The sequence below is a fragment of the Drosophila suzukii genome, unplaced genomic scaffold, assembly GCF_043229965.1.
Source record: "Drosophila suzukii unplaced genomic scaffold, CBGP_Dsuzu_IsoJpt1.0 scf_5, whole genome shotgun sequence".
Lineage (NCBI taxonomy): Eukaryota > Metazoa > Arthropoda > Insecta > Diptera > Drosophilidae > Drosophila > Drosophila suzukii.
The window spans coordinates 2734092-2759801 of record NW_027255937.1 but is presented as its reverse complement, the minus strand read 5'-3'; positions in this window follow the sequence as shown (position 1 = coordinate 2759801).

The following is a 25710-nucleotide window of genomic DNA, read 5'->3' as shown; positions in this document are numbered from 1 at the left end:
CGTCCAGTGCCTAGGGTTTCCTTATCATATAGGCTGCTGGGTAGACGTGGTTCCCTTCCCTGGGTAAGAAACGCCGGTGTATGGCCGGTGGATTCCGATGTGCTCGTGTTCACTGCTAGCATAATCTCCGGCCACTTCTCGTCCCAGTTTCTCTGGTCCTGCCCTGCGAACTGCGCAATCATGCTCTTGACCGTTCTCTTTGCTCGTTCGGTCGGATTCTCTTGTGGTGTGTATGGCGCGGTGAATTGTTGACTGATACCCATCTCAGCCAGGAAATTTTTAAAAATGCGGCTTGCAAACTTTACTCCATTGTCCGTTATGACCACCTTCGGGACCCCGTACTTTGCGATTATGCGCTCCCTAAACGCCTTCTTGAGCGACTTTGCTGTCGCACTGGGGCACCAGTTCCGTCCATTTCGAAAACCTGTCTATCATGACCAGCAGCATTTGGTTCCCGTGCTTGGATCTTGGTAGGGGTCCAACGAAGTCTGCACATACCGTGGCCCATGGTTCCTCCGGCTTTTGGGTCAACATCTTCCCGGCTGCCTGCAATCTGATTGGGCTTAAACCGCATGCAAATCTCGCATTTTCTTACATGGGCTCGGGTGTCTCTATGCATGCCTGGCCAGTAGTATCGGGCTGCCAACCGTGCAATTGTCCTCCGGCTTCCTACGTGTCCCGCAGACGGTGCGTCGTGGTTTTCCCTCAACACTGTTTCTCGTAGCGACTTTGACGCGACGTCTTCACTGCCTGCTCGGTGAGGTATGTTTCTGTACAGTGTCTCACCATCCATAACATAGTCCGGGTAGTTCTGCGGTTGGGTTCTTATCTTTTCGCCCATGTCCTTGATCCAGCTGCACCCTCCTGAAGTTATTTTTGCCGACGCCTCTTTTACTCCTCGTAGCGTCTCTGGTAGTGGTTGTCTTGATAATGCGTCGGCCACCACGTTTAGCTGACCCTTTCTGTACGCTATCTCAAAGTCGTATTGTTGTAGCTCCAGGGCCCATCTGGCGATCCTTCCTGAAGGGCTTTCGATGCTGTTGAGCCACTTCAGGGCCATGTGGTCGGTTACTACCTTAAAGTGGTAATCTGCCAGATATGGGCTGAGCTTCCGGATCGCCCAGACGATCGCCAAGCACTCCTTCTCCGTTGTTGAATAGTTCTTCTCCGCGCCGTTCAGTGTTCGGCTCGAATAGGAGATTACTCTTTCGCCCTTTTCGGTGTCCTGGGTCAGTATTGCTCCGATGCCGTAGTCGCTGGCGTCTGTTTGCAGGATGAAAGTTCTACTGAAGTCCGGGCATGCTAGCACCGGATCTGCCACGAGTCTTGCCTTTACTTTCTCAAATGCCATCTGGTGATCTGGTGTCCACTCCCACTTACTGCCTTTACGCAGCAGGTCATTCAGGGGTTTGACGATTCTGGGAAAATCTGGTACAAATCGGCGGTACCACGACGCTACTCCTAGGTATTGCCGGAGTTCTTTGACGGTCGATGGCGGTTCCAGTTCGGCGATGGCGGCTACTTTTTCTGGATCTGTTCCTATTCCCTCGCTAGTCACTCGATGTCCCAGGTACAGCAGTTCCTTTCTAAAGAATTGGCATTTTTCTGGATTCAGCCTCAGGTTTGCCTCCTTTAGACGCCGGAACACTTCTCTCAGGTTTCTTTTGTGTTCTTCCAGCGTGCGACCGATCACTGTTATGTCATCCTGGTAAGCGAATGCTTGAGGTGACATCTCGGGGCCAATTACTTGGTCCAAAACTCGCTGAAACGTTGCCGACGCCGAGTGAAGTCCGAACGGCATTACCCTCCACTGAAACAGACCTTTGCCTGGTACCGTGAACGCCGTGTATTGCCTGCTTCTTTCTTCCAGTGGGATTTGCCAGTATCCATCCTTCAGGTCCAAGCTGGTGATGTACCGCGCTTCCCTTAGTTGATCCAGGATGTAGTTTATGGGGGTCATTGGGTAGGTATCCTTCACTGACTTCGCGTTGATCTGCCTGAAGTCGACACAAAGTCTCCACTTGCCTGTCTTCTTTTTCACCATCACGATGGGGGAGCTGTATGGGCTCTTTGAATGCTCTATGAACCCCATTTGGAGAAGCTCGTCCACCTTTGCGTTGATTTTCCCTTGAATTTTCGGGTTCTTGGGGTAGTATCTCTGCGGCTTTATGAAGCAGACTCGAGACAGCCTTTTGAATCTCTCTTTTAAACAGCTCAATGAGGGGTTCAATTCCGTTTGTGCCCAATTTAATAATAAAAAATTACTAACTGAGTCGCCTAAACGTAAAAAAACCAGCTTAGCGGCAGTTAATACGGTCACGGTATCCACCCCAAATCCGAACTTGGTGGCTGCAGCAGTCTCTGTTGACACTGTGGTAAGTGAACCTACTGCGCCTATGGATACAGCTGTTTTAGGTGAAGTCACTGCTTCTCGAAGTCGGGTGGTAAGAAACCTTCAGTGCCGGCTACAGTGCCGACCGTACCTATAGGTACAGAAGTTACCGTTTCTGGCTCTCAGCTTAGTGAGGTTCAATCTGCTGCTGGGGGACGTAAGAAATTATCAGTTGTTCCACATAGAAAACAATTATTTGTTTCGAGATTCACCCCAGATACCACATCTGAGGATGTTTTGGAATTTATTCGTGAAAAATTCCCATCCGAGAATATTTCAGTGGAACAATTTAGATTTTCATATGCTCGTAGTATATCGTCGTTTAAAATATTTGCTCCGCCTGATGTGTTTAAGGTACTACTTTCTGAAAGCTTTTGGCTTAATGATGATTTAGTAATAAGAGAATTTGTTCCCAATAAACCGAGAACAAATAACAGACCTTCCACTGCGCCAAAAAACTAAAAAGTTTATTTTTGGCTTATCAAAATCTAAGGGGACTAAATATGAAGCTACCCAAGCTTTATGCTGACTCCTCTGCATTTACTGCTGATATTTTGGCTTTTACGGAAACTTGGCTGAAACCAGAGATATCTGACAATGAAGTTCTGTCAAACAATTTTAATGCCTATAGGACCGATCGCTCCTCACGTAGGGGAGGCGGTGTGCTGATTGCCGTTAGCACTAGCCTAACATCCGAGAGAATTCACTCTGATACTCCTAATGAAATTGAATTTGTTAGTGTGAAAGTTTTCCTGCAATCATTCTCAATATTTGTTACATGTTCCTATATTCCACCTGGCTCTGATTTAATAATTTATGAGCACCACCTGTCTGCGATAAAATCTATTCTATCCCTTCTTTCTAACAGTGACCTTTTGATTGTTTTGGGTGACTTTAATCTCCCTGATATTTCTTGGTCTCCTCCTACTGACTCACTAGTCGCTATACCTCTATCCGACATGATTTCTCAATATAATTGGACAGAATTGTACAATTGTAAATATATTGAAAGTGCCACTGAAAACTTCTATATAGTGTTAAATACCTTTTTTAATGAATGCGTTCCTGATAGGTTTCCTTCAAAGACAAACAGGCCACCTTGGTTTACCAATGCGCTGCAAAGACTTAAAAACCTTAAGACAAACACTTATAAAAAGTATTAGAAATCGGGTAAGCCATCTGATTTTTCGAAATATGTGGTGGCTCGATCGGATTTTTATGTTCTCAATAGTCATTGCTATTCTATGTATTTAAGCCGATGTAAATTTGAATTTTCAAATGATCCGAAGCAGTTTTATAACTTTGTCAATGCCAAGCGTAAGTCGTCAGCATTGCCTTCATCGGTACATTTTAACTCAATGTAGGCATCGACGGATTCTGAAATTGCTGATTTATTTGCCGAGTTTTTCCAAACTACTTATAGTTCGGCTGCTTGGTCAAATTCTAACTACCCTAATCCCTTAAATAGGGCAAATTGTATCTTTACCCCTGAAATTACGGAAATTTCTCTCGTAAGAGACTTAGAAAAAACAACGCCAACTTATTCTCTCGGTCCTGATGGACTCCCCGGGTGTGTGCTTAAGTTTTGTGCGTCAACCATATGTAAACCGATTCTTAAATTTTTCTATTTCATCGTCAATTTTTCCTACTATCTGGAAGGACTCTTTTATCATTCCACTTCACAAAAAGGGTGCGAAGGCGGATGCCCAGAATTACAGATGTATTTCTAAATTGTCGGCAATTCCTAAAGCATTTGAACGTATTATTACTTCTCATTTGCAACATTTATGTTTCTCGCTAATATCACCGTGTCAGCATGGTTTTGTTAAGCGAAGATCGACCACCACCAACCTTCTGGAATTGTCATCTATTGTAATAAATGGATTTAAGAATAAAATGCAGACTGACGTTATATACACAGATTTTTGTAAGGCCTTTGACTCTGTCAACCACTCTCTTCTCTTATTCAAATTAAATCAGCTTGGGTTTCCATGTAATCTATTAACTTGGATTTCAAGTTATTTGAATGGTAGGACTCAGAGGATTATATTCAAGAACGCTGCCTCAAAACTGATCTATGTGACATCTGGAGTGCCTCAGGGTAGTCATTTGGGCCCTTTGCTGTTTACTTTGTTTATTAACGATCTTCCCTCTATCATAACACACTCTCGTGTACTAATGTATGCTATTCAACTTAGAGTCAGATATTGATTGTTTTTAGGGATGGTGTGAGTATAACCTTCTAAATTTGAACTGCCTTAAATGCAACGTTATGACTTTTCATAGGGGTACTCCTACTTTTGTTAGTTACTCTCTTCAAAATACGCCACTCGATCGTATATATTCAGTTAATGACTTAGGCGTTCTTCTGGACCCAAAACTTAAATTTGACTGCCACATAATGTCCACTGTCAGCACGGCCATGAGTGTTCTTGGGTTTATAAAGCGTTGGTCAAAAGAATTTGATGACCCTTATACAACCAAATTATTATTTACCTCCCTTGTCCGTCCTATTTTGGAATATTGTTCTTCGGTTTGGAGTCCACAATATCAAGTGCATATTGACTGTTTGTGCCTAACCGAAGTAGACACTTCCGGGTCACACCGTGGGACAAGGGGGTAATGAGCACTTGTCGCTGGCACGGGGACGCTTTGCTGGCAGAACGATCGCGTCGCGGCAATGGTAACGATAGTTACTGCGATGCCGGACCACAGGCGATGCTGAACTGCGCTGAGGATGAGCTAACGTGGTTAGCTGCTAGTGGAGATAGTGTATTACGAGCCCTATTCCCAGAGGTAGGAAGTAGAACCGCGGAGTTATGAGATGCGTTGAAAACTGTTTTATTCTTCATTTGGAACATGTTTATATACTACTTGGAACACGGAAGTTTAGTGTAATGATTAGTGAAGTAAGCTATATTCTAAAGTAGATCAGGGAATTATGATTATGGTAGCAGTTTGCGTAGTTGGCTTTGCGTAGTTGGCTGAAACTGCAAAATGTGCTGCCTGCATTGGTGGGTCAGTGTGCCGTTGAGTTGGTGAGACGGTGGGTTAGTGAGACATATAATATGCTGATCAGCAATTTTCATATGCAGTGGGTGCTACTGAGCGCCTGGTACTGTTCCCAACTTGGCTACTGCTTGATTTGTTGGGTGTGGTCATGTTGAGTACCTTTGGGTACGAGCATTGTCCCCCCCATTGAGGGGTACCCTCAATTAAGTCGTGATGTCGGTCAGCCCTTGACCGAATTGTATAGGAAGCACCTAACAAATCATTGACCAAGGTGGATCTTTCCTTCAACTGCGGTTCATGTTTGTGATTCAGGTCCTTCACATCTTCTTGATGCTGCTTAACACTCCCCTTTGCGATAAAATTGACATTACCGTGGGGACTGAAATTGTGCTCTCGTAGAACTTGATCATTTGGCACGTCTATGGTATGTGGACATTCTGCAACAAAACTAAGATATTTCTTGGTTAGGTTTGGAAATGTTGAACCAAAGTCAGCCTTCTTGTAGGTTTTAAATTGATGAGAAGTCGGTTCTATATTCATCGGATTTTTATCTTTTGTTGGCTCATAAGCAGCGTTCGGTCCTGCAAAATCACCTCTGCCTTCTACCAGAATAGGGTTTATTTCCGTATCAGATGAGGTTTCTTTATTGAGATAACCTGTGATTACATAACCAAGCCTAGTGCCTTGTGCCAAAGGTTTATTAGATCCTAGTTCAAGAAGTTCACCGGTTATTACACGAGAATACACCTCAGCCCCTAAGGTTAGGTCAATAGGTCCAGGTTGCCGAAAGTCAGGATCTGCTAATGGCAGTCCCTCGGGAATATTAAGATCGGTTGTAATCGGTACTGACGGTTGGTCTGTAATGACTGTGGGCATAATAAATACCTCCATTAGTCTTTCAAACCCTGATGTAACTGATGAGAGCTTTAGTGTTGATCTAATTGCTGTTGATATTTTTCCTCCGATTCCAGATATTTTAATCGGTAACCTTTCCTTAAGAGATAGCAGATCTGCCATTCTCCTTGAGATAAGATTCACCTGTGATCCACCATCTATTACAGCTCGACATGTTTGTAATTGACCGTTGGGCCCTTGTAATGAGACCTTCGCGGTCGCGAGCAGAGTATATCCTCCTACGTTGTCGTAGCCTGCAATGGTTACTGCGCCAGCCACTGGATTGCTAGTTAATCCTTTGTGTAACTCGACAATTGGTCGGTGATCCACAGTTTTCAACCTTATGAGCTGTAGACAAACAATTTGTGCATGCTCCTATTTGAATAATGGCTTGGCGCCGTGTTTTGGGGTCCATTTCCTGGAAACGGCTACATGCTCTAAGATTATGTTGTAATAGGTGACAAATCTTACAGCTCTCTTCGTTGTGAACTGACTGATGGCGGAGTGTTGCTGTAGGTTGAGCGCTTTTCGTCTCCAGGATGCAAGCGCGCCGCTCAATAAACGTCAGTACACTCCATAACGTTGGCATTTCCGTTGGTGCATCCGCTGAATTTTCTAGAGCAGCTAGAGACTGCTGGTCTAGTTTTCTTCTGATAAGAAAACACAGGATTGGATCCCAGGATTTTGTGCTGATATCGAGGTTTTTAAGAGTACTCATTGAGTTTTTTATAGTGTCATGTAAGGCCCTTAGTTGGCGCGGTGAGCCGTCTATAAGCCTATGGTCAATAATTTTTGCTATGGCGGCGAATACTAGTATTTTGCCGTTCTGGTACCTGGCTTTCAACCGCAACCAGGTGTCGTCATAGCCACCCTGTGAGAAGGCTGTGTCTGTCAAGACGTTCCTCGCTTCACCACGAAGCGAACTCTGTAGAATATGTAGCTTTTGACTGGCCGAATATGGTTTGTTATGTACCAATTCCACAAAGAGATCATGGAACCGTGGCCAGTCTAGATACTCGCCGTTGAACTCTGGAATGCTAATTGGCGGAAGTGCCAAGTTTAGGCTCATTGGCGCGTCGTTTTCTCGTAGCAGGTTCATTTCGTATTCCTCGTATAATGTGTGGAATTGGGCTAGCTCTGCTTCTGCCAGAGCTGCGGCCCCAGGTGGGCTATCCAATTCGTCGTGGGCTTGCCTCAGTAACGCCCAATGGAGATCCAGGTGCCTTTGTAGGGCTGGGGTGACAGTTGGGGCGTTCGAGGCTAATGTTAATGATGACTCTAATTCGTTGCATTTTCTCTGCAACTGTCGGATCACCGTGTCAATTGCGGAATCTCCTTTGACTTGATCTCTTGTTGTGATCTTGATGTTGGCCGACGTTCGACTCGGGGCCTTTGGAAGCCCGCTTCCAGTCGGCATGTTGTCCAGAAAGATATTCTGATATTTTTCGACCAGCTCCTTAAGTGCTACTAATCGTGAAGAGTACTCACTTCCAGTGGGTAATGCCGCTTGCTGGACTTCTTCATCTAGGTCGCAAAACTGATGCCAGAGATCGTTTAACTGATTTAGCTTACCGGAATAATAGCCGTCTCGGTGGCGTCGGTCGGCAGAATCCTTGCCATAATTCTTAATGAGCTGTTGGATTTTCCCTTGCAGCTCGTTTTGGGTGTCTAGTAATCGATTGTGTAAATCGATTCTTGTGTGACTTGTTTCCTCAATGAATGAAGTAGACATATTGTGTGTCTTGGAAACAAAGAATCTTGTGAAGCTGGATGAAGCTGAGTATTCTGTGAAGCTGGATGAAGCTGAGTGTCCTGTGAAGCTTAATGAAGCTGAAGTTCCTGTGACGCTGGAAGAAGAAGCGAATCCTGTGAAGCTGGATGAAGCTGAAGTTCCTGTGACGCTGGAAGAAGAAGCGAATCCTGTGAAGCTGGAATAAAGCTGAAGTTCCTGTGACGCTGGAAGAAGAAACGAATCCTGTGAAGCTGGATGAAGCTGAAGTTCCTGTGACGCTGGAAGAAGAAGCGGATCCTGTGAAGCTGGATAAATCTGTGAGTCCTTTAGTGGGAAGGGGGTTGCTTGTGTGTGATCCTTTGTTGTTAAAGGATCACGTCGGGGTCACCAATGTTTGTGCCTAACGGAAGTAGACACTTCCGGGTCACACCGTGGGACAAGGGGGTAATGAGCACTTGTCGCTGGCACGGGGACGCTTTGCTGGCAGGACGATCGCGTCGCGGCAATGGTAACGATAGTTACTGCGATGCCGGACCACAGGCGATGCTGAACTGCGCTGAGGATGAGCTAACGTGGTTAGCTGCTAGTGGAGATAGTGTATTACGAGCCCTATTCCCAGAGGTAGGAAGTAGAACCGCGGAGTTATGAGATGCGTTGAAAACTGTTTTATTCTTCATTTGGAACATGTTTATATACTACTTGGAACACGGAAGTTTAGTGTAATGATTAGTGAAGTAAGCTATATTATAAGGTAGATCAGGGAATTATGATTATGGTAGCAGTTTGCGTAGTTGGCTTTGCGTAGTTGGCTGAAACTGCAAAATGTGCTGCCTGCATTGGTGGGTCAGTGTGCCGTTGAGTTGGTGAGACGGTGGGTTAGTGAGACATATAATATGCTGGTCAGCAATTCTCATATGCAGTGGGTGCTACTGAGCGCCTGGTACTGTTCCCAACTTGGCTACTGCTTGATTTGTTGGGTGTGGTCATGTTGAGTACCTTTGGGTACGAGTCGGTACAAAAAAATTTCTTCTTTTTGCCCTTCGTAGTTTGAACTGGGATCAAAACATAAGAATACCTTCCTATCAGAGTAGATTACTATTGCTTGATTTACCTACCCTTGCAAATCGTAGAACAATGCTTGGTAATATTTTTATGCAAAATCTTATAAGAGGTGATATTGATTCTGTAGAACTTGTAAACCGCCTAACTTTCAATGTTCCTGTTAGACTAACACGAAATTATTATCCCCAAAATTTGCCACGATGTAAATCTAATTTTTGTCTGCACGAGCCCTTTCGCGTTCTATGTAATAATTATAACAACCTTTATCATTTAATTTGCACTTCAACTTCTATCCCGGTATTAAAAACTAATATTTTAACTCATTTGCTTCATTCTTAGATGCTTCTTTTATTTTTCTTTTCTTCTCCTCGAGCCATCCATTGTGTCGGTTCCTGGCTGGTTTTATTATCTCGTGTCCAGCACACCTTATCTCGGTTCCGACATGTTTCAGGAAGTTCCATCCCAACACTAATGGACCCACTACTCCGGGTAAAATCAACAGGCTCATGGTCACTTGTTTGTTGCCGAATTTGACCTCCACCTCGAGCTGCGCATCAATTCCGCCGCACCTTCCGTCTGCCAACCTAACTTGTCCTTGTAATCCTTCCTAGAGCAGCAATATTGTCCTCCCATTCTTCGCTAACGAAGCTTGCCGTTGCTCCGGTGTCGATTGTGGCTTTGTAGCTGCGAACAACTGCTGCTCCTCCTCGATTAGCTTGCCCGTTAGTTTGGAGAGGTGGCATTGTGCGATCCCCGCTCGCCTCTCTGCGGCTGGGATCGCTGGCCATTTCCGGATCGTTGGCAGCAATCGACGCTCCTGACACCCACCTTGCCGCATATCCAGCAAAGTCGCTGGATTTGACATCCTCTAGCCCAGTGTCCGTTCCCACCGCATTTTCGACAGGCCTCCTGCGGGTCTGTGATATGGGTGGCATCTTGTGGCCTCTGTGTGTTGCTTGGCGGCCTCCACAAGGTATTGTTTGGCTGTCTCTGTTGCTGTGGGGGTGGTGTCCAATGGCCTCCGCGTGGTGCGTCTGTTGCCTGCTGTCGTCTGTCTTGGTGTGGTGGTGACCATTGGTCATTTCCTCGTGCGTCCTGGTTATCTGTCTCCTCGCATCTTCTGCATGTCACCTGCGTTGGTGACGCCGACTTCGTCTTTGAGAACTTGTTCTCCTGCGCGAAAACTTTTCATTCCTTTTCAAGTTCTTCGTACTCATCGGCTAGGATCATTAGCGTATCCAGGTCCGACACTTTGTATGCTCTTAAAAAATCCGTAGGCTTGGGGTGCAGTTCTCTTTAATGACCCTTAACGTCTCTTTCGTAGAGTAGTTAAGTGGCCTCACCATCGTCTGCATGTCGATCATGTAGTCCTTGAACGACTCGCTGAAGCCTTGCTTCCGTTGCCGGACCTAGTCCGCTAGCCTGGTGAAGAAATCTCTTGGCAGAAAATAGGTGTGGAAGCTTTTTATGAACTCTGCGCAGGTTCTCCATTGCTTGTTGTTGGCGATGAACCATTTCAAAGCCCTTCCTTTAAGCAACTCCGGCATCGCTCGAGGGATCATATCAAAATTCAAGCCGTACGTGTTGGCGGACCATTCTACCTGATCCAGGAGTATTCCGACAGTGCCTTCCTCATGTCGTCTAGCCTGCCCTCTACGGCGACATTAAGCCTCTGTGCGACATGGGCAAAGTCATCCTTCTTGAGGTGGTAAATCCACTTCTTTCCCATTTTTATTGTGCTGTTCTCACTGTTGGGACAATCACGTTGGGCGCCAGATGTAACGAACTGACTTTTGTGTCTGCTCGCTACGAGATTCGTGCGGCTAGCTCAGAAGATTGTGCGTTCGTCCCACCAAATTTATATGACGTGATTGCCCCGTAGATCAGTGAAAAAACAAAGGGTTCAAATGGTAACAGTGGGATTTATTCTCGTGGTATTAGTACAGCGGGTGTTTGGCTGGGCTGGCTTCGGTATCTCCTGGCTCTGGTTCCGCCGGCGGCTGGCGCTCCTCTTTCTTGCTTCTCGACGCGTTGACTCGTCCTCCTCTGGATCCTGGGTCTCGGGACGCGCTGCCTCGGGGTCGCTTGTTGCGCCTTACACCCGCAGAGAGTTCGGCCTTGTGGGCTTAGGGAAGCGTCACCGTTCTCAGACTAGGGTGAACAAGCCTTGCTCTCCAGGCCGACGCCTTTCGAGGCAATACCTGTCCCTAGCTCTGTCCCGGACGGTCCCGCTAGGTTCTTACTCAGTTCGCGCTGACAGTCAAGGCTGCCGCCAGGAAACTGTCTAGCGGTTCACTTCGCTTTACGCCTAGCGCAGACGAACGTTCCACCCGGCTTCACCCTAATGCGTGACGTCTGCGACGCTCCTGCGCTCCCCAATAAGCTCCGCGCGGCGATGTTAACGTGGCTGCCGGAAATGTCTGCTGGTGTCGCTGTCGATGTCCTGTCTTGAAGGTATCCCGCCCATTGTTGCCATCCCGCTGATTCCCGTGATGCTTGTAGCACGCCTGTGTGCCGCTCCTCTGTCGAGATGTGGCACTTCCTCTCCCGGTCCAAAGTTCACGGGAGAGTCCAAAGTCCGGTGGAGTTTCGTTATCCTGTTTTTGCACACGGCACTCTTGCCTTGCCCGCGAAGTCTCCATTCTCTCTCGTTCTCCATGCTTGGTCTCCAAACTCTCTCGCTCTCCGTCCTTGGTCTCCAAACTCTCTCGATCTCCATCCTTGGTCTCCAAACTCTCTCGCTCTCTATCCTTGGTCTCCAAACTCTCTCGTTCTCCATCCTTGGTCTCCAAACTCTTCTCGCCGCGCCGTTACTACGCGAATTCGCCGCGTAACTGGTAAGCGGCCGCTGCTTCTATTTGTGGGGAGTTATTCAACTCCTCACAAGGTGTCGCCAGCACAACTTGCGCTAGTACACCTATATGAGGAAGCTTAAGCTGCAAGTCATTAGAAAATTTCAATATATTTGAATTTAATGGCAAGCGCCCAAAAGTAACGTCGAAGTTTTCGATGTCAGCATTAATTTTGACAAGTTTTGCAGAAACAGGATCTTTTTCGCTTTCTGACACGCTCTGAAAATCGTCCAAAAATGCCGAGAACAGCGACTTCCCTTCAGATAAGATGCGGTTGAAAGAGTTGACGAGAATGAGGAGTCAAACATCTCTTCACGCACAGGAGTTTCGAGCGCCGGAACATTTGGTGTTTGTGCCTTAAATAACGAAGCTATAATAAGTATGATATGTTTCTTGGATTTTAGTTTAGTACAAGTATTAGAATTTGACAAAGACAATATTAAATATTAACATAGTTTCTTAAAATTACAACGTAAACAAAACAGAACCCAAATTTCAAACATTCTCCGACATACAGGCTTACTTGTTTCAACTCAAATAAACGAAAAGCTATTTTTTTCAAATTAGCCTTTGCTAACGATTTCTGGTAGTTCGTCAACATACAATTTACCCGAGGATCCATGTAAATCGCTGCCAACAATGCTTCATTTTCTAACAACTTACTTTCTCTTATTTTTATCTCTGCCGATAGTTTTTTTTTAATGAAATTGTGGCTATTCTCGAATTTCAATTTTACTACGAAGAACTCACTATAAACTATATTTTTGTCTTGTAGCTTTAGGGTTGCCTGGTATGTATCACTGAAAGCGTCAATGTACGTCTCGATCCAATCCCAATCGGGATCTACACAAAAATAAGACTGCGTAGCCAGGAAATCCTTTAGTTCCAATAATCTTTTTAGCATTAAATAGGTTGAATTCCACCTTGTAGCAACGTCGAGCGATGTTATGTTTCTTTGGTTCTCAATTAAGATACGTCTGCATAGATTTTATAAATAGTATGTACAAGGGTGGTCAAAAGTATCTTCACAAAAAAAAAGTTAAATATATTCATAATTTCAACTTACATCTTGTTAACTTTGGCATCAATGGAAAGGTAATTTAAATGCCGTTTGAATGATACAATACATTTCTTAACACATTCAGTACTTATGGAAAAGGACGAATTTGTGTGAAAATGTCCTTTTTGAACTTTTTTCCTCGACTTGAAAACTTAAATTTTTTGATGCAAAAAGTTTCTTCAAACAAAAATAATAGTAACTGCAAAAAGAATTTTTCAAAAATCATTTTGCTTATATTTTTTTTGGTTTTTAAAGGTGACACTGTCGGAAAAAATTTGTATGAAAAAGAGAAAAATATGCCTTAAATGCATGTTTCTAAGCATTTTCAAAAAATCATAAAAGATATAAGCAAAATGATTTTTGAAAAATTCTTTTCTTCCTTTTCCTTTTCAATAAGTACTGAATGTGTTAAGAAATGTATTGTATCATTCAAACGGCATTTAAATTACCTTTCCATTGATGCCAAAGTTAACAAGATGTAAGTTCAAATTATGAATATATTTAACTTTTTTTTTGTGAAAATACTTTTGACCACCCTTGTATATATATATACAAATATATATATATAAATATATATATATATGTCGGAGATGTATAAGAAGAAAGAAAATGTAAAAGACACTGTAGAGCATTACGAAAGAGAAAGATTAAAGAATAAAATAAACTAGTCACTAGGTTATTCGTGGTTCCTTTCATTTGCACAATTGCTGAGAGCGTGGATTGAGAACGAGAGAGAGTGTCGTCTCAGCCGAGTGTGGCGCGGTCATGGTCAAGGTCAAGGACTCTGAGAGAGAGAAGGACCAAAAAGTAATTGCAAATTAGAGAGAGAGGAAAAGAAAGGAATTTGCAATTGGATGACGTTTGTCGATTTGACGTGTGTCAGAAGAAGCCGGCAGAAGGAAGCCGAATTCACTTTGCTTTTGATATCTGAGCGGAGAAGACGTTGACCGCGACGCACTGCGCATCTGCAACAACATGCAAGAAGGAGACCAGCAAATGTCTCAGCCCCTGACATCAGAAGTGGGATCGGCTCAGGCTCAGCGTGATAGTGAATGGCGATCTCTGTTGGAAGCACAAAATCTACGATTCATCGAAACACTAAAAACAATGCAGCAGCCTGCTTCAACAACAACAAGTGAAAAATCATTGAGACTGCCAAAGTTTAATCCAGACGCGGCTGAAGCTGACGCCAGCGCGTGGCGCAAGACAGCCGACATGATTCTCACGGAGCACCCTCTGGAGGGCAGTGCGCTGGTTATGTCGCTGAGTGGACCACTAGAAGGGAGCGCTTCCCAATGGCTTGCACAGATCAGCTATGCTGGTATTACCTGGCCACAATTCCAAGAGTTGTTTGTTCAGCGCTACGACGATTCTGAGACGCCGGCCGCCACCTTATTGAACATTCTCAACGGACGGCCGAAAACGGGCGAGTGTTTGTCAGCGTACGGTAGCCGATTAGTGACGTCACTTTTGACAAAATGGAAGTCGATGGACATCGAGGGAATAGCTGTTTCTTTCGTGATGGCACACACGTCACAAATCGACACTAGACTGCAGCGTCTACTGTTCACCACCAAGATAACGAACAGAAATGAACTGCAGCAGCAGTTGAAGGCGTACGCATACAGCAAGCGAAATGAGCATCTGGCTTCAGATCTTTCGATAGGCCCCGACAGGAAGAGATTCAAGGCACACACACCAATGAAGTGCCATTACTGTGGAATTTCTGGATACAAAATGCTGGAATGCCGTAAAAGGAAGGCAGAACAATCAAAACCAAAGAAGAAGACCACTGGCGGGACGAGACAGGACTGGAGTGACTTGCTTTAAATGTGGAATCGTCGGTCATATTGCATCCGCATGTATGAAGTGAACAGCAGCATCGAGTAGCAGTATGAACGAGAAGCGAGTAGATGTCTGTGCAGTGTTGGAGCCGAAAGGAATTTTGTATCAATTTGGTGAGGCCTTTCCATTCTTTTTCGACTAGGGTGCCGAGTGCTCCTTAATAAAGGAAAGTTATAAGTCAAACTGGCCGGAAAAAGATTTAATAATTTAGCCATTCTAAAAGGAATTGGAACAAATGTTGTACACTGTAATTTACAAATACTGTCCACTATACAAATTTGTCAATTTAATTTGGAAATCATGTTTAATGTAGTTATGGACGAGCATTTGAAACATGACATAATGATTGGTCGTGAAATATTGGCACTTGGCTTTGGCATCCCGATGGATGCTGATAAATTTAGTATTTTTAAAAGTAAACAAATTAATTCAATATCCTATGAAACTATTACAAATTATGATAAGCTATTTGATGAAAATTATGATAATGATAAGTCTAAATTAAAGAACATTGTTGACCAATACACTGAGCATTTTAGTGTTGGAATACCGAGCAGACGTGTCACGACTGGAGAACTAGAAATTCGTTTATTAGATGCCAACAAGACTGTCCATATCGACTTGGCGTAGATGAAAGAGAATTAGTTAGAGATAAAATCAAAGAAATGTTTGCGGCAAATGTAATACGTCCAAGTAATTCTCCATTCGCGAGTCCAATTTTGTTAGTTAAGAAGAAAGATGGCAGTGATCGTTTGTGCATAGATTATAGAGAGCTAAATGCAAATACAGTGGCTGACAAATATCCTTTGCCTCTAATATCAGATCAAGTAAACAGACTGCGTGGGGGTAAATACTTATATTGTTTAGATATGGCCAGAAGGTTTTATCAGATTCCAATAGATGTAGGATCTATAGAACGAACTGCTTTTGTAACCCCTGAGGGCCAGTACGAGTTTCTATCTATGCCATTTGGGCTGAAGAATGCCTCTTCGATTTTTCAGCGAACTATAGCGCGAGCACTGGGTGACCTGCCATTGATGATGTAGTGATAGTAGCAAGGTCAAAAGAGGAAGCATTTGAAAGATTGACAGTTGTGCTAAAGGCTCTATCGGAAGCAGGATTTTCATTTAATATAAAAAAATGCTCTTTTCTGAAAACTGAAATAGAATATCTTGGCTTGGTCAAGGACGGTAGTATTGAACCAAATCCGCGAAAAATACAAGCTCTGGCTGGATTATCTCAACCAAAGAATGTTTCACATTTACGACAATTTATAGGATTAGCGTCGTACTTCCGTAATTTTGTCCCACAGTTCTCTGAACAGATGAAACCGTTATATCAGTTGACTTCCAAAACTAGTAGTTTCGTTTGGAAAGCTGAGCATGAAGAAATACGGCACAAGATCATCTCAGTACTAACACATGATCCGGTTTTAATTATTTTTGATCCACAATATCCCATAGAGCTGCATACAGATGCAAGTGCAAGTGGCTATGGTGCCATTCTCATGCACAAAATAGACGGTAAGCCTAGAGTGGTCGAATACTTTAGCAAGTGTACATCGCCCCCAGAATAGAGGTATCATTCATACGAATTAGAATCCCTGGCAGTATACAACGCTGTAAAAAGTTTCCGACATTACCTTCACGGTCGAAAGTTTGTAATATTTACAGATTGTAATTCATTGAAATCAAGTCGTGCTAAAGTAGAACTAACGCCGAGAGTTCACCGTTGGTGGGCATATTTGCAATCATTTGATTTCACTGTAGAGTACCGCAAGGGAAATCGCATGGCGCACGTGGACTTTTTATCCAGAAATCCGATTGTCACTGAATGTGAGGCAACAAATAGAGTACCCGAAGTCCGCATCGACCTGACAGAGGTGACAGACAACTGGCTTGTAGCTGAGCAGCAGCGTGATTCGTGTGTAAGGGAAATTATAGTCCAGTTGAATGATGGAGAGTTGCTGGAGAGTTTAGCGAAGACGTATGAGCTAAGAGCAGGAATTCTGTATCGGAAAATTCAGAGAAATGGAAAAACACGCTGTCTACCTGTAATCCCAAGAGCCTTTAGGTGGTCTGTAGTAAATCACGTCCATGAAGCAATCATGCATTTTGGGTGGCAGAAAACGTTAGACAAGGTTTATGAGCAGTATTGGTTCGAGCATATGACCAAGTATGTAAGAAAAATTTGTAGAAAACTGCATCACATGCAAACTAGCAAAGCCTACATCAGGGAAAATTCAAATGGAATTGCATCCAATTCCGAAAATTGAGATACCTTGGCATACTGTGCACATTGATATTAGTGGAAAGCTGAGTGGTAAAAATGATACCAAGGAATATGTACAAATAGACGCATTTACTAAATTTGTTCACCTATAACATACTTTGCATTTAGATGCAGAAAACTTTGTTCAGGCTGTAAAATCAACAATATCACTTTTTGGGGTACCTAACCGTATCATAGCAGATCAAGGCAGGAGTTTCTCTTGTGGAAAATTTCGTGAGTTCTGTTCAATGCATAAAATAGAGTTACATTTGATAGCAACAGGTGCAAGTAGGGCCAATGGACAGGTTGAAAGAGTCATGAGCACGATGAAGAGTATGTTGACAGCGGTAGAGATAGGTGAACGTTCCTGGCAGGATGCACTCAGTGAAGTACAGTTAGCCATGAATTGTACAACGAACAGGGTAACAAAGTATAGCCCATTAGAAATATTGATTGGAAGAGAGGCCAGGCCAATGGGCTTATTGCCAATAAATGAAGAAACTAAAAATGATTGTAAGCAAGCGAGGGCTCAGGCCAAAGAAAGTATTGAAATAAATGCGAAATATGAAAAGAATCGAGTTGATAAGAATAAGGCCAAGATTGTAAAAGACAAGGTTGGGGATCATGTCTTACTTAGAAGTGAAGAGCGGCATCAGACCAAATTGGATCCTAAGTTCAAAGGACCTTTTGTGGTTGCCGAGTTGTTGGAAGGTGATCGATATCTGTTAAAATCGTTAACTAGCAAGCGAACCTACAAGTATTCGCACGAGAGTTTGAAAAGGCTGCCGGACGAGCAGATCTCTGATGAGACTATTGAGGAAAGTGACAGTGGTGAAAAAGACACTCGTCGTGGGACATCAAACACAGGGGCTAGATTTGATCAACAATAGTCATGCCTGGTAAGGATGATATTGTGTGATGCAGTTTGGATCTGAGCAGCGTCGCCTGGGGTGGCAAGAGCCTGTAACTGTGGTTTTATAACAAGGATAGCCAAATGGTCGGGTTTGCGCAGAAGAGTACGAGCTACTGAGAGAAAGTTGAACCAGGTCAAGCCGAAGGCACAAGTGTGGAACCAGGAGTGTTCTGTCATGGTGTGTGGCGCGGTTGACTGGTGTGACAAGTTTGATTTGACTCACTGTATGATGTGAAAAATCGAAATAGTCTGCGAAACCGAAATTTGATGACGCAATTTATAACGTTGTGTGTGTAGACTATTTGTTAAGCTAAGAATGATGTTGAGAGATGTAAAAGATGAAAAGAGAAATTAAGCAAGAATGATACCAACCTAGTGTTACAGTATGCACACGAGGACGTGTGAAAGTCGGGATGGCCGTGTCGGAGATGTATAAGAAGAAAGAAAATGTAAAAGAAACTGCAGAGCATTAAGAAAGAGAAAGAATAAAGAATAAAATAAACAAGTCACTAGGTTATTTGTGATTCCTTTCATTTGCACAATTGCTGAGAGCGTGGATTGAGAACGAGCGAGAGTGTCGTCTCAGCCGAGTGTGGCGCGGTCATGGTCAAGGTCAAGGACTCTGAGAGGGAGAAGGACCAAAAAGTAATTGCAAATTAGAGAGAGAGGAAAAGAAAGGAATTTGCAATTGGATGACGTTTGTCGTTTTGACGTGTGTCAGAAGAAGCCGGCCGACTTCACTTTGCTTTTGATAACTGAACGGAGAAGACGTTGACCGCGACTCACTGCGCATCTGCAACAACATGCGAGAAGGAGACCAGCAAATGTCTCAGCCCCTGATATATATATATATATATATATTTTATCATTACTTACATTACTATTACTTGTTTACATCGAATACACACAGTTGCAGAGTGTGTGCTGCACATCTCACAAGGTGTATATTAGCAAGTTCATTAGTATCCAGTTCAATCAGAAGATTCTCACTTTCTGTGTCTTCTTCAAACACTTGGACGGCCTTTATCATGTTTCGCCCATTGTCAGTCCTAACGCTGTGTGCATGAATATGAAAATTCTTAAAAAAATCACATATTTTCTTAAAATTGTATGTAGTTAAATTTTTACCTGTAGATTTGATCTAGTGATATTCCATAATCATCTAAGACTTCTAGAATTTTGTTCTTCATGTATATTCCAGTGTGAGATCCCCCGAGCTCAATCATGCCTAAAGTCTTTACAATAATCTCGGTTTTAGCCAGGCTTGCGTGGACCATTTGCAAATTTATTCCCAGAATGGCTTTATCCATTCTGGTGGCAACATCGATTTTCAAGGACACCAGCTTACCCTTCACAAGAGCCCTTATGTTTTCTTTGACAAACTGTTCTTTGACTGACACAAAATTCATAATGTTTCGAGACGTTACAGGGTTCATGCCAAGTGCATTATATATTGGATCCATAATTTCTTTAACCCTTCAATGTCTAGATATATAAATGGTTTTCCGTCCGTGGTTACTATTTTAATCAAAGAAGAAACAATTGCTTCTTCGCTCGTTTGATACGATATTCTTCGTTTTTCTTCACATTGGATTGATTGTGAATGTCCAGAATTGTTCCACTCGTTGAAAATGTCCATATGTTTCGTTGTTGAATTTCGTCTAAGGTTTGTTGAATGATTGCCGGACAATTTAATACCACAAACACTAAAAATTGACTTGTTCTCTTCCAAATTAAGTTTAAAGAATTGGTGCACTTTTTTATTAAATTCTCTTCTCATTTTACAGAACAAAATAATTGCACAACTTCACACACTCAGTTCACGATTGCAATTAATATATTTCGGATGCAAAAACGACGATTAACGATTTGCTTGCCTATGCGTGTGAGTGTATACCAATACATACGCAAAAGACCGTTTGCCTCACCTGAACAGGACAAAACGGTCCTGGAACAACCATAACAAAACAGAATAGAAAACAAGGAAGAACGCTATAGTCGAGTACCTCGACTATCAGATACCCGTTACTCAGCTAAATAGAGATATGCAAGTAGCAAAGCGAGATTAAAATGATTTAAGCGTTATGGTCGTTAGAGTGGGCGTGGCAAACTTTTTTTTGGGTCAATCGATACCCGTTTATACCCGTTACTCGTAGAGTAAAAGGGTAAACTAGATTCGTCGGAAAGTATGTAACAGGCAGAAGGAAGCGTTTCCGACCCCATAAAGTATATATATTCTTGATCAGGATCACTAGCCGAGTCGATCTAGCCATGTCGGTCTGTCCGTCTGTCTGTCCGGTTGAACGCTGAGATCTCGGAAACTATGGGCGCTAGGCTATTGAGATTTGGCGTGCAGATTCCTGAGCTTCTTACGCAGCGCAAGTTTGTTTCAGTAGAGTGCCACAAACCGCCCAAAACTGTGGCTCCTACAGTTTTGATGCTAGAATAAAAATTTTAACTGAAATGTAATGTTCTCATCAATACCTATCAATTGACCCAAAAAAAAGTTTGCCACGCCCACCCTAACGCCCATAAACCGCCCACAAACTTCAAAAAATCGTTAATATGAACGTGGATATCTCGGAAACTATCAAATATAGAGAATTGGGATTTCAGATTTAGATTCCGTAGCCTTATACGCAGCGCAAGTTTGTTACGAGAATATAACGCCCACAAACCGCGAAAACCTGTGACGCCCACAATTTTTATGCTAGATAAAAAATTTTAACTCAAATGTATTGGTCTCGACAATACCTATCGATTGGTCCAAAAAAAAAATTTGCCACGCCCACACTAACGCCCATAACGCTTAAATCTGTATACCGCGAGTAGGTGGCGCATTTTAATCTCGCTTTACTACTTGCATATCTCTGTTTAGCTGAGTAACGGGTATCTGATAGTCGAGGTACTCGACTATAGCGTTCTTCCTTGTTTGTAACTTAAGTATTTGTGAAGCTTACTCTGATATTATTGTAATCTGAGATCCACTGTCAATCAGCGCTCTGAGTTTTTCAAGTCCTCTACTAGCTGATTTCACATGAATCAATGCTTTTGCCAATAAGGCTTGTTCGTCGTCCTACACGTATTCACTTTTTCTTTATTATTATTGATGTGAAGAAGCGTGTGGTGCGGTTTCTTGCAATTCAAGCAAAGAATTTCATTAGTCCACTTTTTATACCCGTTACTCGTAGAGTAAAAGGGTATACTAGATTCGTCGGAAAGTATGTAGCAGGCAGAAGGAAGCGTTTCCGACCCCATAAAGTATATATATTCTTGATCAGGATCACTAGCCGAGTCGATCTAGCCATGTCCGTCTGTCCGTTTGTCTGTCCGGATGAACGCTGAGATCTCGGAAACTATGAGAGCTAGCGCAAGTTTGTTTCAGTAGACTGCTACGCCCACTCTAACGCCCACAAACCGCCCAAAACTGTAACTCCTACAGTTTTGATGCTAGATAAAAAATTGTAACTGAAATGTATTGTTCTCATCAATACCAATCGATTGTCCTAAAAAAAGTTTGCCACGCCCACTTAAACGCCCACAAACCGCGAAAGCCTGTGACGCCCACAATTTGCATGCTAGATAAAAAATTTTAACTGAAATGTATTGGTGTCGTCAATACCTATCGATTGATCCAAAAATAAATTTGCCACGCCCACTCTAACGCCCATAACGCTTAAATCTGTCTACCGCCGGTAGGTGGCGCATTTTAATCTCGCTTTGCTGCTTGCATATCTCCATTTCCCTTTGAGTAACGGGTATCTGATAGTCGAGGTACTCGACTATAGCGTTCTTCCTTGTTATTGCTTGAGTGCTTCAGACACTTTAAACCAATGTGTCTTTTTTTTAGCCAGTCATTTCTTTCTGCCGGTTCCATACCCTTAAATTTATAACACTGTGTTATATTATGGGTTGGTAAATTACAACAAGAACAATTTTTTTTGCTGCTATCGTTTCGAAACTCTTTTCTCAAAGGATAAGAGGAAATGGAGCTGAGTCTTTGCTCTAAGAACTCCATGACATCAGAAAGTGACTGAATGTCGTTTGTCTTTTTTACATGGCTCTCATATAAATATAGAGAATCCTTGTTAAATTTCAGAAATATTATGTGGGCAAAAACTGCATAATTAATTAAATTAATTAAATAATTAATTTTTGGCAGCTTAGGTAATTCCTCCGCCTTTATAGTTATAGATTCCTTAGCAAAATATTGTTCATTGCTAAGTCTTTTATCTATAATCTCTATAATGTTTTGGATATCGAGTTCGCTTACCATTCTTTCAAATTCCGAGCTTTCAAAACAACTTCTTACTTCCTCAATTAAACCAAAAGTTTTAACTCTCCAAAATTGAATTTTATTTTTTCACAGCTCTAGGGAATGGAGATCGCAAGTTAAAGTATTAATTTAGTCTCTTAAGTAATTCCTTAAATGCCCAACATTTGCATTAAAGTCTTCCTTCAACCTAGCAGCCCTCGAAAAGTGTTTAATTTCGCCTATTTCTGCAACTCTTTGATCACTGCTTCCTGCTGCCCTACTCGAGTCCTTTTCAAACTGTATCCTCAGTTTTGCTAGTACCATCATCATTAATCATCATTATGTAAAGTACTCGTGCTCAACTGGACCTATCTTTAGTAAAGCACAATGATTATAAATAAAAACCTTTTGTAGGTCCAAAGATTTTTGAAACTCCGGTCGCGTTAAGTGCCCTTTTGTCTCTAAAACTCTGATATGCTGAGTTAGTTCGGACTGCTTCTGCAAGAGCTCAATAGTCTTGTCGGACAACATTTTCGTAATTTATATAAGCTTTATATTTAAAATTAAGTAACGAATAATTTTTTATTTTTAACTTATCTGAATTTTTTCTGGACGCTAATATGCCGCTGCAGAAGTCGATGGTTTGGGCGATGCTTGATGTCGAAGATGTTTGTTGCTTTCCGCTTGAAGTCGTCTAGCTGGGTTTGCTTGCTGCTGAAGTCATCTTGCTGGTTTTGTTGGTCTTCTATTCTTTTTTTAGAGTTGATTTTGTTGTTGTAATTTTTTATTTTAAATTTTGTTTTTGATTTGTAATGTTTTTCTTTTAATGTTTTGTTGGCTTTAGGTTTTTGTAATTTCTAGTACTCGGACAAAGGTTTAAGGCATAACTGACGTTATGCATAACAACTTGCACCAAATTCTTACGTTACCCGACACTGAAAATGTAAAATATTGTTTAACGGCCGCTGCTTCCGAATACTGAACTTGGGTTTTTGCATTTTTTCCATCTTTTTCAACTTTGACGAAGTGTAGCTTTTAAACTAATGAATGGAACTCAATGCTGAGTATAAGGAATTAAAAGGGCATTCCATTCCCTGTAAAATGAGTCTTTGATGACCGAATTCGGTTTATCAGCACTCGAATAAAAAAGTGCGAATAACCATCGACAAAATTGTAAGTGCCCCTTTCTTAATCAGGGAGATGTACCCTTATCGGAAAACCGAAAACTGGTGTAATTGTCCGTTAACGGAAAACCTTTACAGCACAATTTAATTAAAATGAATTTAAAAGTAAATCAAAATGTATGTATTTTATATTCTATATTTTCATAAGTGAGAACTAATCAGAAATATTTTGAATTTCATAAGTGATTTCATGTGGGCCATGTCACTAGCAGGTGATTTCATAAGTGAAAACTCATAAGAAATATTCTGAATTTTAAACGTGATTTCCCGTGGGACGTGTCACTTGCAGGTCATTTTTTATTTAACAAGGAAGAACGCTATAGTCAAGTACCACGACCATCAGATACCCGTTACTCAGCTAAAGGGACCAAAGGGAAATGGAGATATGCAAGCAGCAAAGCGAGATTAAAAAGCGCCACCTACCGGCGGTAGACAGATTTAAGCGTTATGGGCGTTAGAGTGGGCGTGGCAAATTTTTTTTTGATCAATCGATAGGTATTGACGAGACCAATACGTTTCAGTTAAAATTTTGTATCTAGCATGAAAATTGTGGGCGTCACAGGTTTTCGCGGTTTGTGGGCGTAAAAGTGGACGTGGCAAACTTTTTTTTTGGGTCAATCGATAGGTATTGATAAGAACAATACATTTCAGTTAAAATGTTTATTCTAGCATCAAAACTGTAGGAGCCACAGTTTTGGGCGGTTCGTGGGCGTTAGAGTGGGCGTGGCACTCCGCTGAAACAAACTTGCGCTGCGTAAGAAGCTCAGGAATCTGCACACCAAATCTCAATAGCCTAGCTCCTATAGTTTCCGAGATCTCAGCGTTCATCCGGACAGACAGACAGACGGACAGACGGAAATGGCTAGATCGACTCGGCTAGTGATCCTGATCAAGAATATACATACTTTATGGGGTCGGAAACGCTTCCTTCTGCTTGTTACATACTTTCCGCCAATTTAGTATACCCTTTTACTCTACGAGTAACGGGTATAATGAGTCACCTACCAGCGGTAGACACATTTAAGCGCTATGGGCGTTAGAGTGGGCGTGGCAAATTTCAATCAATCGATAGGTATTGACGAGATCAATACATTTCAATTAAAATGTTTTATCTAGCATCAAAACTGTAGGAGCCACCGTTTTGGGCGGCTTGTGGGCGTTAGAGTGGGCGTGGCACATTGCTAAAACAAACTTGCGCTGCGTAAGAAGCTCAGGAATCTGCAGGCCAAATCTCAATAGCCTAGCTCTTATAGTTTCCGAGATCTTAGCATTCATCCGGAAAGACTGACATGGCTAGATCGACTCGGCTAGTGATCCTGATCAAGAATATATATACTTTATGGGGTCGGAAACGCTTCCTTCTGCCTGTTACATACTTTCCGACGAATCTAGTATACCCTTTTACTCTACTCACCTACAAATTAGTATAAGGAACAGATGAAATCACTAGAGACTTCCAATAATTAAATTTAAAATAAAATTTTCGCTTCTGAAAAAACGGACATCCCATACAATTGTCTATATGGAGAGTCACTTGTTCTTCACTCGTGCAACCTGACATGTCACGCGTTATTCACAAGGTGATTCACGAGTAAAACTTTATTTTCGGAACTGAAGGGTACTCAAAACCCTCTTTCATTTGTCATTGTAAATACTTAAAACTTCCATTCATTTGTCATTGTTAATAACGCAAAGAGTATTAGAAACCTCTATTTAAAACCGTGGTGTTCCAAAAACCACCATTTTAACCGGTAAAATAGCAACACCTTGTCATGACATCCTAATGCGGACTCAACATTGACTAAAGCTTCTCTTCTCCAATAAACCACCGTGTTAGACAGAAAACAACCTCCGCAAGTGTTGTTTACATCGCTTACACTAACAGCATAGGACTTCGGCTTCCGGCCTCATCATAAACATCGTCCTCATCGACTAATATGAGCTTTCCAGCAAGTAAGTTCATCGTCCAAAACATGCCACATCAGGCTCACCAATGCGGAAAATCAGTTCTCTATTTCAGTTGAGGCAATCGTACTTAAACATTTAACCAAGCTGATTTCTTCCATTTCCGTAACCAAACCAAATCGAACAGTCTGGACCAGTCAAATCTTGCAGATCCCAACTTTTCAACCGCTGCAGAATGTGACCTAGAACTAGGGAGCGATATCACTCCACAGGTATTTCCAGAAGGTGTGAGAAGTGCCCTAGACAAGAACCTGTTCGCTCAGCTCACAGTGT